We start from the raw sequence: 14,438 nt of genomic DNA on the forward strand, positions 1-14,438 counted from the left end.
TCAGGATCGATAATGCACATCCATAAAATGAAAAACAATGCAATGACAGTGTTCGTAGATGACTCCAAACGATAAAAGGTCACTGTTATTAACCAGGCGGCACAGCGATGAAAAATTCTACCAAGCTGGGACCAAATCTATGTAATAATGAATCCAGTCAAATTCCAAACTTAGTGAATTAATTCTTGAGGCTTTTGTATTTCATAGTATGATCCTCAAGTTGATGAAACGGAAAAACAAGGAAAAGTAAACTATCCTTACAAACGTTACTACTGCTACCATACAGTACTTAATAAAAAATACGGGCAAGTTTCATAGCTATAAATCGTCCCAACCTCAAGCCCGAAATTCATCCTCTCTCGCAGACCTGTGACTACGTTAAAAGCTGCTTCAAAGGTTCCGAATGTTGACAGTCCAGTTGATATACGAATATGTATAATAAGTGATATGGACGGCGGCCCACAGAAAGACCAATACAACCGATTAGCACTGACTTTGCTCAAACCATCCGTTCTTTGATAACACAAAAACTGATTCCTCTTCTTCACATGACATATACTGACCGCTGTGTTAAAGGCAAAAACTGGGTGGGCAGTGTTTGTCAAGATTTGGCTTAAATTGTCCCATCGTCCCTCCCATTTTATGTGGCTAATTTTCCATCAGTTTAAAACACATTATATCTTATGCCACAATGAATGATGCACTGTAGACTATGCACCGTCACCACTAAAGGCGATCTGTATGAGGAGGAGTTAGTCCTCTTTGGAAAGTCTTGTTTATCGTGCATTTCTTCAAAGAACAAATACTACCAGGGGGCGCACAACCCGTCTACCACACGGGCACCTTTTTCACTGTCACTGAGGATTAAAGTACAAAGTAGCTTTTCTTCAGCTATAAATGCACACTTGTCATCCACCTCTTGATGTGTTAAGTCTTCGCAATAATTCTACCTTTAGTAAACCTTTGTTTAAAATGTTTTCAAACTTTTATATAGAGGAGAATGTCGGTAGCTCAGGTAGCGTAGATGGTCGTTGGCCACACAACCACTAACCCACCGCTACGCACAACTACGCACTGATGATGTCACCTCGATTGGTGATGAAACGTTTGCAACCAAATTGCCCAGCTCAGCGAACATGCCAACGACCATGTTTTCAAACTGTTTAACCCAGTTCTAGTAACAATCAGGTAAGCCTGAAGTAGAATTTCGCCTCTGGTATGATTTTAACAGTGAAGGCTCTAGAATCTAGTGATCATTTTGTATGCGCGCAGGATCATCACATGCAAAGGTACCGGTTCGGATTACTTCTGCAGTTTCACGATTGGCCAAAGTACTTTTATGGAACTGCTAATAAAGCAACCACTTTGCTATGAGGTTCTCTGGGATTCACATAAGTTAATAAACGGACACGAGAAATTGCTGTTTAGTCTGGACATCATTAGAAAATGACCTTAGTTGATGCTTGTATCTGAATGAGAGGTAGTTGGAAAACTGAGAGCCGATTGGTAGATAAAGTCTTGGCTAGAATGCATTGGAAAGTTAATCGACGTCAAATAGCACAGCCTCTAAATGCGAACCCCCTAAAAACAGCTTGTTCGGCAAAAATTAACCAAAACTAGCCTTACCCTTCAAAAAAGTCACTGCCATCTTAGGTGTCAGGGGAGAAAGTCATTACATTCAAAAGAGCGCCTTGTTACCAAACATCAGTTGGAAGCTATATTTGGACTTGAATTTGAATCTATGGTGAAACGTAAATACTGTAAATACGAGCCGGGGTAGACTCATTGCCGACACAGGCGCCACAGGCTGGGGGATGTCAGGTAACTGAATCTCTATCGGCCTGGTTGTGAAACACACCAAGTTCCAAATCTTAAAGTTTTCAAGTAGTGAGAATCTCTTTTAGATCTTCCAAGGTCTTGGAAAAGTCAGTAAAGTTATTGCCGGGCAACGTGTTGTTTTTGGCACAAGGGCCTCGTCAGGTCAAGTGACCAGATTGCAGGGTTCGTCAAGGGTTAATGCGGAAGGAGGACCAATAGGCTAAGTCAAGCTAAATCGGTTTTAGATGCCGGCAAACGGATTTTGTGTTATGGCGTGTCAACTAAGGTTAAGCTGATGGGTATACCTATACGGATTCGGTTCCAACTTAGGGTTTGGTTCTTCCGTTTCGGTTCACGCAAGGATCCCTCTTGAACATGGTTTGCGCTTTTCGTCCATCTGTGTAGATGACATAGTGCCACGATAGTTGTGCAGTGCAGAAGGATTCTGTGAACTCTGGTTGGGTTGAGATTACTACCCCGTTTTTTGTCAATGGTTCCACGTGTACTGGCAACCACACACAGGTTTCACTTCGGTCTACCTGACATTGTTCGCCATATGCTCTCCAGCTCCACACCCTCGATTCTGTTCGCCATGTAATGCTTGGTAATTTCCATTCCCTCGGTTATCAAATGATGTGGTATGAATCACAGTCCCAGTCTTAAAACTTCCACATTCTCCAGATTTATTCTATGTCCTACGTCTAACGCATGCACCGCTATTGATGAGTCTTATACCATGTCGTGGTATTTTTCCACATTCCTTTGTGGTTTGTTTATCCTCATTTAATGCTCACCGATTCTGGTGTGCAGTTGCCTGGCAGTTTGTCCTATGTAAGCCTTAGTGAATCGTTGCATTTGATTTTATACACAGTCCCGATTCGACATGTGATTATGTGTAGTTGCCAATAGACGTATAACCATTAGCAAAACAAGAGGTTAGTAATCTAAACCCGACCAGAGTTCACATAACTCTCGAGTGGTGGAAAACCTCGCCACCTGGTCACCTAGCCCGACGGAGCTTTTGTGCCAAAAAACGAAACTTTGCCTCGCAATAATTCTACCTGCTTTTTCCAAACTTTATCTAAAACAATGGCTACGTAATCGGTTCGAAGCGTTTTCTAACTCATGATAGGTTCTTCATCCATTTACAGTAAACGTGATGCAGTTCATACGGCAGTACTCATGTCACTTTTTGTCCTCATCTTACGTGGACTTTTTGGCTTTGTAGGTAATCACTCTAGAAAACCTGTTTCACGAAATTACGCCGACACCACAATAAGTAGTACCCAAGCTTACCCCAACCTTTATTGTGCAAGAGAGAGAAAATATCAACGGTAAAATTTCCCGGTCCCATCATTCAAAACCTAGGTTTCAAAAGAATTCAACTGAGCTTGAATAAAACTGATTCAATTGAGGTAGGTACAGTATGACAGCTAAGACCACTGTACTTTCTATCTGCAGTTATCAAATGATTAGGGCAGCGTATTCGAAGCGATGTGCGCCTGTCAACTTGTCGTCAATTTCTGGTTCCCATACGATTATAGAAGTTCAGAACAGGCAATGACATCTAAAATATGTCTCAAGCGCCGAATCACTTTCCAAGGAACCCCCTAAAAGCTTTGTCTTCTGTACAGTAAACTCTCAATAGCTTGAGTTGTGAAAGGAACAGCCAGGCCGAATATACGCTCAGCTGGAAACATCATCAAAATCTGGACTATATACTAAGAGGACTATCGTCGGATAAACTAAGTGGCACATTTTGTAATTTTGAAGTTAATCATACGCCAGGAGGAACAAATACGCTATCTATGCAAAATCGGTTCTCACCGGAGCAACTCGGAGTAGTTGTCAGAATTTGAAAGTAAAAAAACATCATGCAGTCTTCATGTTTGTTGAATCTTTCTCAGTAACCGTCCAGCAGGTCATAATTCTACAAATAGGAAGGACTGTCTATAGAGGAAAATGTCAGTAGCTCAGGTAGCGTAGATGTTCGTTGGCTTGTTCGTTGAGCTGGGCAATTTGATTGCAAACGTTTCACCACCAATCGAGGTGACATCATCAGTGCGTTATTGGGGAGCGTAGTGGTGCGCAGCGGTGGGTTATTGGTTGTGCGTTGAGTAGTCTTACGCGTGTGTTAATATACGTGCTGCTAGCAGGGGATGACCTTTGATCGCGATTAGTTGTTCGGTCGGTTGATCGCGATTAGCTGTTCAGTCGGGCGGTTCCATTGGTTGCTCCGTTGTCCTGTGTCCCCATTCGCCGATGCCCAAGTGATCTTTGCGCTTGGCATCCCCTGTCGTCGTAAGCTCGTCAGTGCTGGAGTGACCTTTGTCCCTTCGAGTCCCGGCTCGTGACCTTTATTGATTTGTCTCCAAGGCGTTCCTTGTTTCTTTCTTTGTGAATCCAATATTCGGTCCTCCTTGAGTGTTCCAGTTGAGCTGTTGGTCTTTTGCACATAGAGGTGCGTAAATTGGATCCAGTTCGATGCACCGGTTGATCGAATCTGCCGTAGAGTACCATGCTTCCAGAGATTCTCTTCCGCGCCTCGTGTCTCCATATGCCAAAATTCTTGCGCTTTCCAGATTGAATTTCTGGCCTTCTTGATCCTCGTGTATGGATATCATGGACAATGGGTCATGTCTCCTGACGGCTGCGTTGTGTTCCTTCATTCGTGTTCATAGTCTACTCCCAGTTTGTCCGACGTAGAATTTGTTGCAGTTGTTGCAATTGAGTTGGTATATCACATTGTTCTTCTTGGTTTTGTCTCGGTTGTCCGTCGGTCTAGATAACAGTTTCTTAGGGTGGCATTCGGTTTGTGGGCCACGAAGATTCCTTTTTGCGCCAATAATCTGGTTGCGTTTTCTGATATATTCTTGATGTAAGGCAGGACTACTCGTTTGGTGGCTTGTTCTTACTGTTGCTGTTGTTGAGACGTCTTCTTCTTCAAGCTTCTCTTGATAAAATTCCTAGGATATCCATTGTTCCGGATTGCTCTGAAAAGATGGTAGTCATTAACCATAGTTTCTTCCGCAGTTCTGTAGTGCTGCAGTGTGTCTTCGCCCTCTTGAAGAAGGTTTGCACGCAGCTTTTCTTGCGGTTTACTCGATGATTGCTGTTGTGGTTCAGCATTTGATCTATATGAGTCTCTTTCCGATATATGCAGGTTTCCAGATTCCCGTCCATCTTTCTGTTCGCTAAAACGTCTAAGAGTGGCAACCAATTGTTTCTCTCCAGTTCGGTTGTAAACTTGATATCTTCAAAAGTGGTGTTGAGCAGTTCATGTGACTCGTGTACTCGTTTTATGATGACAAAGGTGCCGTCCACGTAGCGGATCCACAGCTTTGGATTAATGGTCAGCAGTACCGCATGCTCAGACCTTTGCATTACCGTCTCAGCAATAAACCCTGAAAGTGGGAATCCCATTTGAGTTCCTTTCAGCTATTGATATATTTGTCCATCTAACATTCTAGGTCCCAAATTGGCTGATTTTTTCATGGTGTTCAGTTTACTTCCAACAATCAAATTTATCGACAAAGGACGGGGTCGCGATGGGGTCTCTTCTGGGTCCCATATTGGCAGATTTTTTCATGACAAGCTAGAGACTCAAAAATCAGACGCACTCATTAGACGGTTAACGGTATATCGTCGCTACATGGACGACATTTTCGTACTTGCCGGCGAAACAATCAGCCCAACAGACGTACCAAGCAGCTTCAATTCAGTCCATCCTAACATCAAGGTTACTATCGAATCAGAACATAACGGACAGTTAATTTTCCTCAATATCAATGTTAAAAATAAGACGGACGGGACCATAGAACGCAAGGTCCACAGAAAACAAACGTGGAAAGGTCAATATAATCATTTTGATAGCTTCGATCCGTTGCAACAAAAACGCAACCTAATTAGATGCCTGACTGAGAGAGCAATAAAGATACGCTCGCCCGAGTGCTTAGAAGAGGAACTAAAGTTCTTGGGACGTACAGTCCTGCAGAACCGATATACCCAAATGTTCGTACTCAAGACTGTGGAAGCCGTTAAGCCCAAACCTACACAATATTCTGTTAGGAAGCAGCCCGTATACGTGAGGCTTCCATTCAGAGGTGACTCGGTTACTGAACTAATCACCAAAAGGCTCAGAAACTCCGTTGATACGACATACTTGGCCGCTAATCTATGTTTGAACTTCAACTCCAGACCCATTATCAAATTTCGCTTGAAGGACTAATTGCCCCGTTCTACCAACAGCTTTTGTGTGCACTCATTTGTATGCTCGTGCCGAGCATCATACGTTGGTCGTAAGACAAGACATTTGTCGGACAGAATGAGAGAGTGGTAGTGGGAAGAAACCTGGCTCAAGCGTGATTGCATCGCATTTCGCCGAAGCCAGTCATGTCATATACAAGGAGCAAGCCTTCACCATCATATACCGGGTACCTCTGAACCGATCACGAATGGTACGATCCAGACTACTATCGATCGCAGAGGTGATCGGAATCCGACTGCTCGATCCGCAACTTTGCATCCAAAAGAAACTTGTGCGACACAAGCCTGTCTGACACTGACGTCACTTACCTGATTCCGTAACCCATTGACCTGTCCCTCATCAAACCCTCCCTTCCTTTGACTTCTATTTCTCTAAATTGTATGTAGCCCCGATCTTAAACTCTTCCACGTGATTTCTGCTACCATATAAATTTTTGATGTAGTAGCCAAGAGGAACAATCACAGAAAACAAGCTTTTTTCGCTACTTTCTTCGTTCTCATGAATACCACGGGTATATTTAGCTACTTTGGGAAAACTGATTAGTCTGTATGTCGCAATGTTGAACTTCCTGAAGATGAACTCTTCAGTGCCAAAACCAGTGCATTCAGACAACAACAGGACCTCTGCTTTTCGGTGCAGGAAGAGGTCTTCGACATCAACGGTTAAGCTAAAATGAGACACACAGTAGGAAATAAGATTGGAGACTTGTGTCGTATTGGCGTCCTGAAAAACTTGTACCGAAAGCACCCATCCTATATGGAGAATCGTGGAAATGAATCTAACAACCGAATGTCAATCTGGGTGTTGGTTTGGGGCATTCGGGTGAACCGTGATTTATGGGTGTTCAGTCATCTGAACCTTGATGCCCGCATTTAAGTGTAAGTTGATTTTGCTGAAGCGTACGTTGTGATTCCACTCTTCAGTGAGTCTCACCGGAAAGCAAACAAACCCGGTTGCACCAATCAATGCACAGTAAAAGTTAGTGAAATGAACACACATTCCAGACTTGTGGTGTTGTTCTTCTGAGCAGTTGGGATCCTTTCCATATTTACACTCAGGTGTAACATACACGATTCAACGCGATTTAACATTTTCGTCCTTCCTCCTGAGATGACTGCCAGGTTTACACGTAAGCGGAGATCGTAGAATTATCCGTTATGTAGGAATGGACGAATATTGACAGGATTTATGAACATTCAGCAAGTTAGATCTGCGGAAGTCACGCAGTGCACTGACGGGTAAATTTAATGATCGTCTGTCTTTAAGTCGTCAAGGGAATACACAGCTAATCACACTTAAGTTTTAAATAAATGAACGTAGCTTTGTACCAAATCCAGTGGAGATCACTTGGTGAAATTCCTGTCCGGTAAACATGAAGCTGAAATTTATACCTCACTCTCAAGAGTATTTCCAGTAGTGTCATATGTACTTGGATTTCTCTTTCCAGCTTCATTTTGATATCCGAACAAGAACATTGGGAGTAATGAAAGCGGAAAAATGAACGTCATTTTGAAGTATTATTCTGCGGCTGAATATTTTGGGTTAACAGCTGATCTAAGAAATAAGTAATTGAAAATCCTTTCTTCTGAAACCTATCATGTAGGATACGACCTAGAATAAATTACACTGTCCACTTTGGACCGCACATTGGTGCGGGGCTTAATTAACGCCATCTCCGGAGGAATATCACTGAAGCCACTTGGTCCATAAAAAAACTTCTTGCTATTTAAACGATTTAGGCGTTTTGTACCTATGAAGATTACACCATATCCGGTAACACATACACTGTGTTAAAAAATTTACTGCTTCAACATGAAAGCCTCAAATGGGCGAGAGATGAGCTCAGTCTGTGCGGAATAGCGATAGCGATAGAAGCGATTTCGGGACACATGTGCAACCCAACTGACACTGGATCAGACTGTTGCACTACTACGACTGATATAACTAGATTATGTTGCCAGATCAAATATTCTGTGTGTGAACCGAGGTTGATCTCTCATACAGCTTCCCCCGGTTGATAAGATACTCGGGATATCCTTTCATATTGTCTTGAAGGAACACACTACTCATGAGGTAGCCACTCTTTATAATATCACAAGTGAAAATTTCATCTGGGGTTCTAATTGGTTTGTATAACCTCCAGGTCCACGAGCCTCCGAATGGCTAACAAACTTGTTTAGCGTAGACCTTAACAACGCACCGAAAAGCAGCAACGGACAAGGTCATGGTCCGAGGGAGGCCAGCCAGTGGTCGAACCTCGTTAACGGTAAATGTTTGGCACATGATTTATTTGGATGTGAAGCCGGTTTGTTGGTGGACATTATTTTTTTCAACGATCCCCGCTCTTGCGTAAATTGTTACATCGAATCGGCAGTTTGTCATAGGGATACATCTGCAGCAGGGACTATCTGTCGCCCGTGAGTGCCGTGCGTGACCCATGATGACAACTCGATCGGGTCTTAGTAGCAGCAAGCCTACCTACCGGAGCGTTCATGACACTAGTAACCACCACATAAATCGACATAGAAATTGTCCTTGCAAGATTCAGAGTTATAGCCCATCAGGCGCAAGTTGATACAATAGACGTATACCACATAGATAACAGATATATATCAGATACAATAGACAGTAGATGCCAGTGAGACAGTGACTTCACTTTCTCCAACTTCGTTCACAGGCGTTGCCAAACTAGCAATTAACAGGTGATCATCAATAACAGATGCCTCAACTCAGCTGCAATGGCATCTGCATCACCTGTGACGCTCAAGCGGAAGCTGGACGTGCGCGAGGGGTAGATAGTTCACAGGCAGTACTTACGTCCTGGATCCTTGTTTCTGACAAACAGCATGCATCAGTGCAGATGGAATCCTGCGTACAAGCAAAAGTTGCTTGTTATTCTGCTTGCTTAAGTTGTAAGCATTAGGCGCAGCTTATCGGACCCGATTACTAGTTTTGAAAATAGACTTGGAGTTATTTAGGATTTTGATGAATACCGATACTCAGAAGCTGTAGCTGACCATAATGTATAGGGAGCTAACAGATCAGCGCTAGTGCTGGGAGCTGAAGAGAGAATCTTCATATCGCGATGAAATAGGGAAAACTAAGAATCCATGCAAAGCTAACAGATCAGCGCTAGTGCTGGGAGCTGAAGAGATAATCTTCATATCGCGATGAAATAGGGTAAACTAGGAATCCATGCAAACATAAGAGCGGAGGTGCCAGCAGTAAGACGATGTTGCTGACCTGCCCTGCTACTCACAAAAATTAAGGCTCTCCGGCTGATGGCACCAAGTGAACGGCGGATTTGATATGACGATGTTTCTGGATACGACGTTCGTGGCGCCTAGGTGTTGGTCTTAGGTCATGCTTCAATGATATCCCTTCCTTGTCTTGTATTTTCACGTCCCACTAAAAGAAGAGTTGCAACTGAACCCTGTTCAGGAGAGTAGAGATGCAATTTACACAGGAACTGGGAATAACACCTACACCGACTACTTCAAAAACAATATTTGCACACGCAATTTCATGCTGATCTATCGCAGCATGACTATCACCTGTTCCGGATGAAATACCATGTTGAAAAACGTTTACATTTAGCCCCTATCCTGTCGTTGTATAATTTTTGAACGTATATCCATTCACCGCTAGTCAACCCACGATCATATGCAAGTTATTTCTCAATATCAGGGAACTATTGGTCAGCGAGGTAACTCGTTCCACCTGCGCTTACTCCGTAACAGTGCTTCGGTAATTGGTAGCAGTTCCTAACTTAAGCGTTTTTGCCACTAACATTCAGGCTAGCGAATGTCATGTTTATCATTCGAAGATGGGAACAGGTCAAACCCATTGTGCCATAGTTATCCACGTTGTCGAATGTGACGCACCACTATCTTATCTTAAGATATTTCTAAGTACTCCTTCTTGAGTTATCAGATTTGGCGCTCCTTTTAAGGGTCACTTGAAAACTGAAACTTAGGTCGTTGTTTGAGAACCGTACATTAGCCTATACCAGACACAGACATGCTGGTAATTTCATCCAACATATGCCCGTTTTGGAGTTTCTCTCGGCTTTTGTTGGAATGATGTTTCACTGCAGCCCAAACCACTGTTATTTCAACATCCGATACTTAACCCCGAAGAGAGGAAATGACGATGTCTCTGGAATTACGAGCTGCTGTTCTAGTTGTTAGATTTGCGTAATAATTTCACTCTGCCTGTAGTGGACAACCTGTCTTCCTAAGGAACTAAAAACAATCACGGCCCAAACCAATTACTGTTTTTCTAATAAGTGTCTCGTACACCATGTATATCAGATCTTCCGCACAGTGGCTCTTTAAGCTAGCTGGCAAGTTGGCTATTAGCATTAGACATCCGATTGGGACTGGTCAGAGTAATGAATTTCTGTTCACTTTGCTTATAAAACAGAATGGAGCTTACACCACTGTTGACTATCCTTCAACTTTGTAGGAAATTCCTAATCCATGGCAGACCAGCTGTCAGTACATTCCTCCTTTGATCTATCGGCAATGCAGGTGCAACCAAAACAGACACTGTACCGCCTTCAACATTCAAACACATCTTCATCCTTCATATGTAATCAGCTTACACTGGAAGGCCAAAAGACTGCGCAGTTCCTCGTTTCTGCTGAATGTCAAGATCATTCCTCTCTGTACCGCCTTCAACATTCAAACACATCATCCTTCATATGTAATCAACTTACACTGGAAAGCCAAAAGATTGCGCAGTTCCTCGTTTCTCACAAAGCTCTGGAAACATTCCCACTCAAGAAAACCTTTGGGAACTGCGGTTCAGGTTCAAATGTTCGGCAGTCAACGTGACTAATTTATGCTTTATTAGAATGTAGTGCCACCCAGCCTCTAGCGGGGCAGCCCGAGCCAGATGTTCTGGTAACGACAGTAATGATGCTTAAGAACAACTGCTTTCTACTCAAATATGATGCATCTCTCACATGCTGACCGGACCAGGTTTCGGGTGACCATTTCTAACTAGTATGGGATTGCATAAGGCAACTGCCTGAAAGACTCGGCGCCCTCGGACTGCATATTTTGTCGTCCGTTATGTTCCTCTGTATGTGGTTTAAATTTGGTAGCCTGGCTAACAATTATCGCAGATAGTCTGCAAATCAAATGATCCTCAGTTTAAAAAGACAATTTACGGTAGCCTTCATAGACTTTAAAATTGACTCTGGAAATCTGAAGCTATGAAAGCAACCACTGGAAAATAGTTTTCTTTCAAACATGTCATTGCTTACTGTGCTCATCACACATGTCGTCAAATAATCAAACTGAGCTATAATTTGAAGCTCCGCGTTCAAGAACGTTCGTGAGTTCACACGCCGTTGACCTAAACGGTAATAAATTCTAACTCGTTTTGATTAAGGTCAGCAATTCAAAATCTCTGCACTAACAAAACCACCACTGATTGTGCCCTATCCTCAGTAGTTGGATAGGTATTCTGTGGCATTGACAGCTTCCTTTAGTTCAGGTCACATATCAGCAGCGAAAAACATCATACTTTTCTCCAAACTGCTCAGCGTTGTTATATAGTATTGATCCTTCCGCAAAAGTTTGGTTTACTAACTATGAAAGTGATACTCAAAATAGAAGTGAGTTGTTGGAATCATGACTATTATCTGAGATGCTGATCAGCACCGGTTTTCTATGTTCAACTTGAAGCATGGTCTTCATTAGGCGTGTCGTTATCACCCATTTTTCTTGAGATTCTGGCTTCTTGTCACAATACATTGGAGATGCTTCTATGACCCTATTCATCCAGCTCCATGGTTTTTTATCATGTGTAAACAGTCAATCCCTATGCAGTTCACAACTTTTACGCAGTGCTGAATGTGCTGAACACTTTGTGACTTGGTACTTAGACTTTTCATATTTCCATATTCTGGACAGAATATTTGATTGTGCAAAATTATATTAATATCTTTGGTGTTCTTGAGCACGTTTTGCATTATGAAGCAGCCCTGTAGTGTTAACTTCGTTTTGCTGGAACTGTTTAGCACACAAGTCAGATTTTTTCCGCTATTACTATGGAATTATTCCATATAAAACGGGACGCACCGCATACAGGTGGCTAATAACTGTGGCGGGAAGCTATTTTATTATCGGATAAGACTGGACTTTTTCAGTCCTGTTTTGAGGGTCCACACCATCCCTCCATTTTGAATGTGACATAATCTAGCTTTTTGCAATCTATAGAGCTTCAAAGCACCAATAAATCTTCCGTGAAACTCGGAACCTAGATTTATTGTACGCCATCCTGGGCCGGTAAGCATCGTGCGGGTTGTTAAGCAGCCGGTACCCTGAGGCTCGAGCTGCTCATCACACAAAACGTATTGATAAACATTGTTTCGGTATTTGGGGAATTCGACAACTTCTGACAGCATGCTTTCGAAAAAGTACACGATGGTTAGCTGCGTATAAATACTCAGTGATGAAACATTTATGTCAATTGACGATGTGGTTGAGGTTAGTAGAGGTGCTTGCACGGTCGAGCTTATGCGAAAATATGTCTGCAAGTGTATACGGATCCACCATGAAATTTGCACTGAATTCAACCACCGCATAGCTGTACAGCCAAGGTTTCCATCTTCTTCTATGCTGTTGTCGGCCGTTCACTCAGTGTCTTATTTACACCCATCAAATTTCGTTGTCAGCTCCTATGCATCAAATTAATTCCTTCTATTGATCGCTTCCCTATACTTAACAGTGGATTATTCCAAAGAACCCGCACTGGAAGTACAATTATGACTGCCTAAATTTTTGTTCTGAAGGGTCCTGTAAGCTCAGATAGTCAGGCTGTGCTGTGAGTGTCTGCTTGAGTGAACTGAGAACGAAGAAAAGAGCCGAGTGTTGAATCGAGCAAAACGTTTTATCTGAGGTTCACCATAGAATTCAGTCCGCTTGCAGAAAACAAGTGCCGTGAAACTGGGATATCCTGCAGAAGCTGCACAGCAACTAGCTCAGCTCAGCTTTGACTTCAGGAAGACCGACAAAAGGATCTACGGATTGTTTTTCTTCCAACTCTTTCAAAATTCTTCTATTTACAGCCACCTTAATGGTTAAATTTTAGATACTAAAGAGTACGCATTTGGTAGGACAAAGGTCCAGACACGGTTTGAATAAGTTTCGAATCTTCTGGCAGCTGATGTGAGTTAACGCATTTACTTACACAACGCTGTAAGGCTAAAACGAAGACCCCATTTCCTGAAAACAATCCACTCTATCCGCCAGCTTGAGGTCATTTGACATGGCAAAATGCACTCCAAGCCTGAGCAACATGCCTCCTTTCCTCCTTACCAGCCCCCGTCGGTTTGACACAGGATGGTCGTTCTCGTGATCTATTCGGGTTATTCTATTCAAGCATTTGCCTACAGGGGGGTGCCTCCGAAAAACGCCTCGGCAATAAAACAGACTGTGTAGATAGTTAGTTTTGGAGCTATCATATACATTTTCAGCATTTTAAATTCTTTTTTCACTTCACTGTTTCTCAAAGGTTAGAAAGGCATTCCAACGGTTCGACGGTCACGGAACTTCTCATGTGTTGGAATATGTGTGTGAACCTGGTACAGTTTGTTGCTGATAGTTCATTCCCGTTATGGCCTTAGGTGGCTAGGGATTAACTATGAGTCTATCTCTCAACATTTGCTCGCTGCTATCTATGTACAAAAAATTCAACGCAAAGATAACATCACCGTATCGACCTTGTTGGTAAGTACGAGCTTTTGAACAGAAACATATCATGGCCCATAATGATGGAGGATAAGACCGCGCAGAGCTAACCAACACAACCTCACAAACCACTTCATACTGCTTCACTTCAAGTGTCGATTATTTATTCCGTTTCGTAAGCCGATTACCTGCCAGTCTACGGGGGGTTAAAGAATTTCAGCGTCACAACAGTTGTTTTCCAGAGCAACCTTACACAGTACACCGGTTTTTAAATATGTAGGAATACTCTCCCCACAGTTAGATTCTAAAATTATTCCGCGAATATTGCACGTTGACAGCGCGGCAGCATAGAAGAGCGTTTCGAAATCCCTATTTTGGTTACCCCGTTTTCGTGAACAAGTTAATAAACACAAGTTTTCTCCAAAGATTTAGAGATTATTCGAATACTCCTTTTCGCCAGCTTTATGAGGCGAAGTCGATTACAGCGGCTGTTTTGAAATGCCATTGAAAAACGTTGCATCAAAATACTTTCCCAGGAAAGCTGGCTAAGCTGTGAACAGAACGCCACCCTCGTAGCTAAGTGAATGTGTATGGGTGAGCCTCGCGTATCTTGAGATAGCTCTTTAAAGTGATAATAATAAAAAAGATTT

Source organism: Opisthorchis viverrini (assembly GCF_000715545.1).
Source record: "Opisthorchis viverrini unplaced genomic scaffold opera_v5_250, whole genome shotgun sequence".
In the NCBI taxonomy this organism is placed as follows: domain Eukaryota; kingdom Metazoa; phylum Platyhelminthes; class Trematoda; order Opisthorchiida; family Opisthorchiidae; genus Opisthorchis; species Opisthorchis viverrini.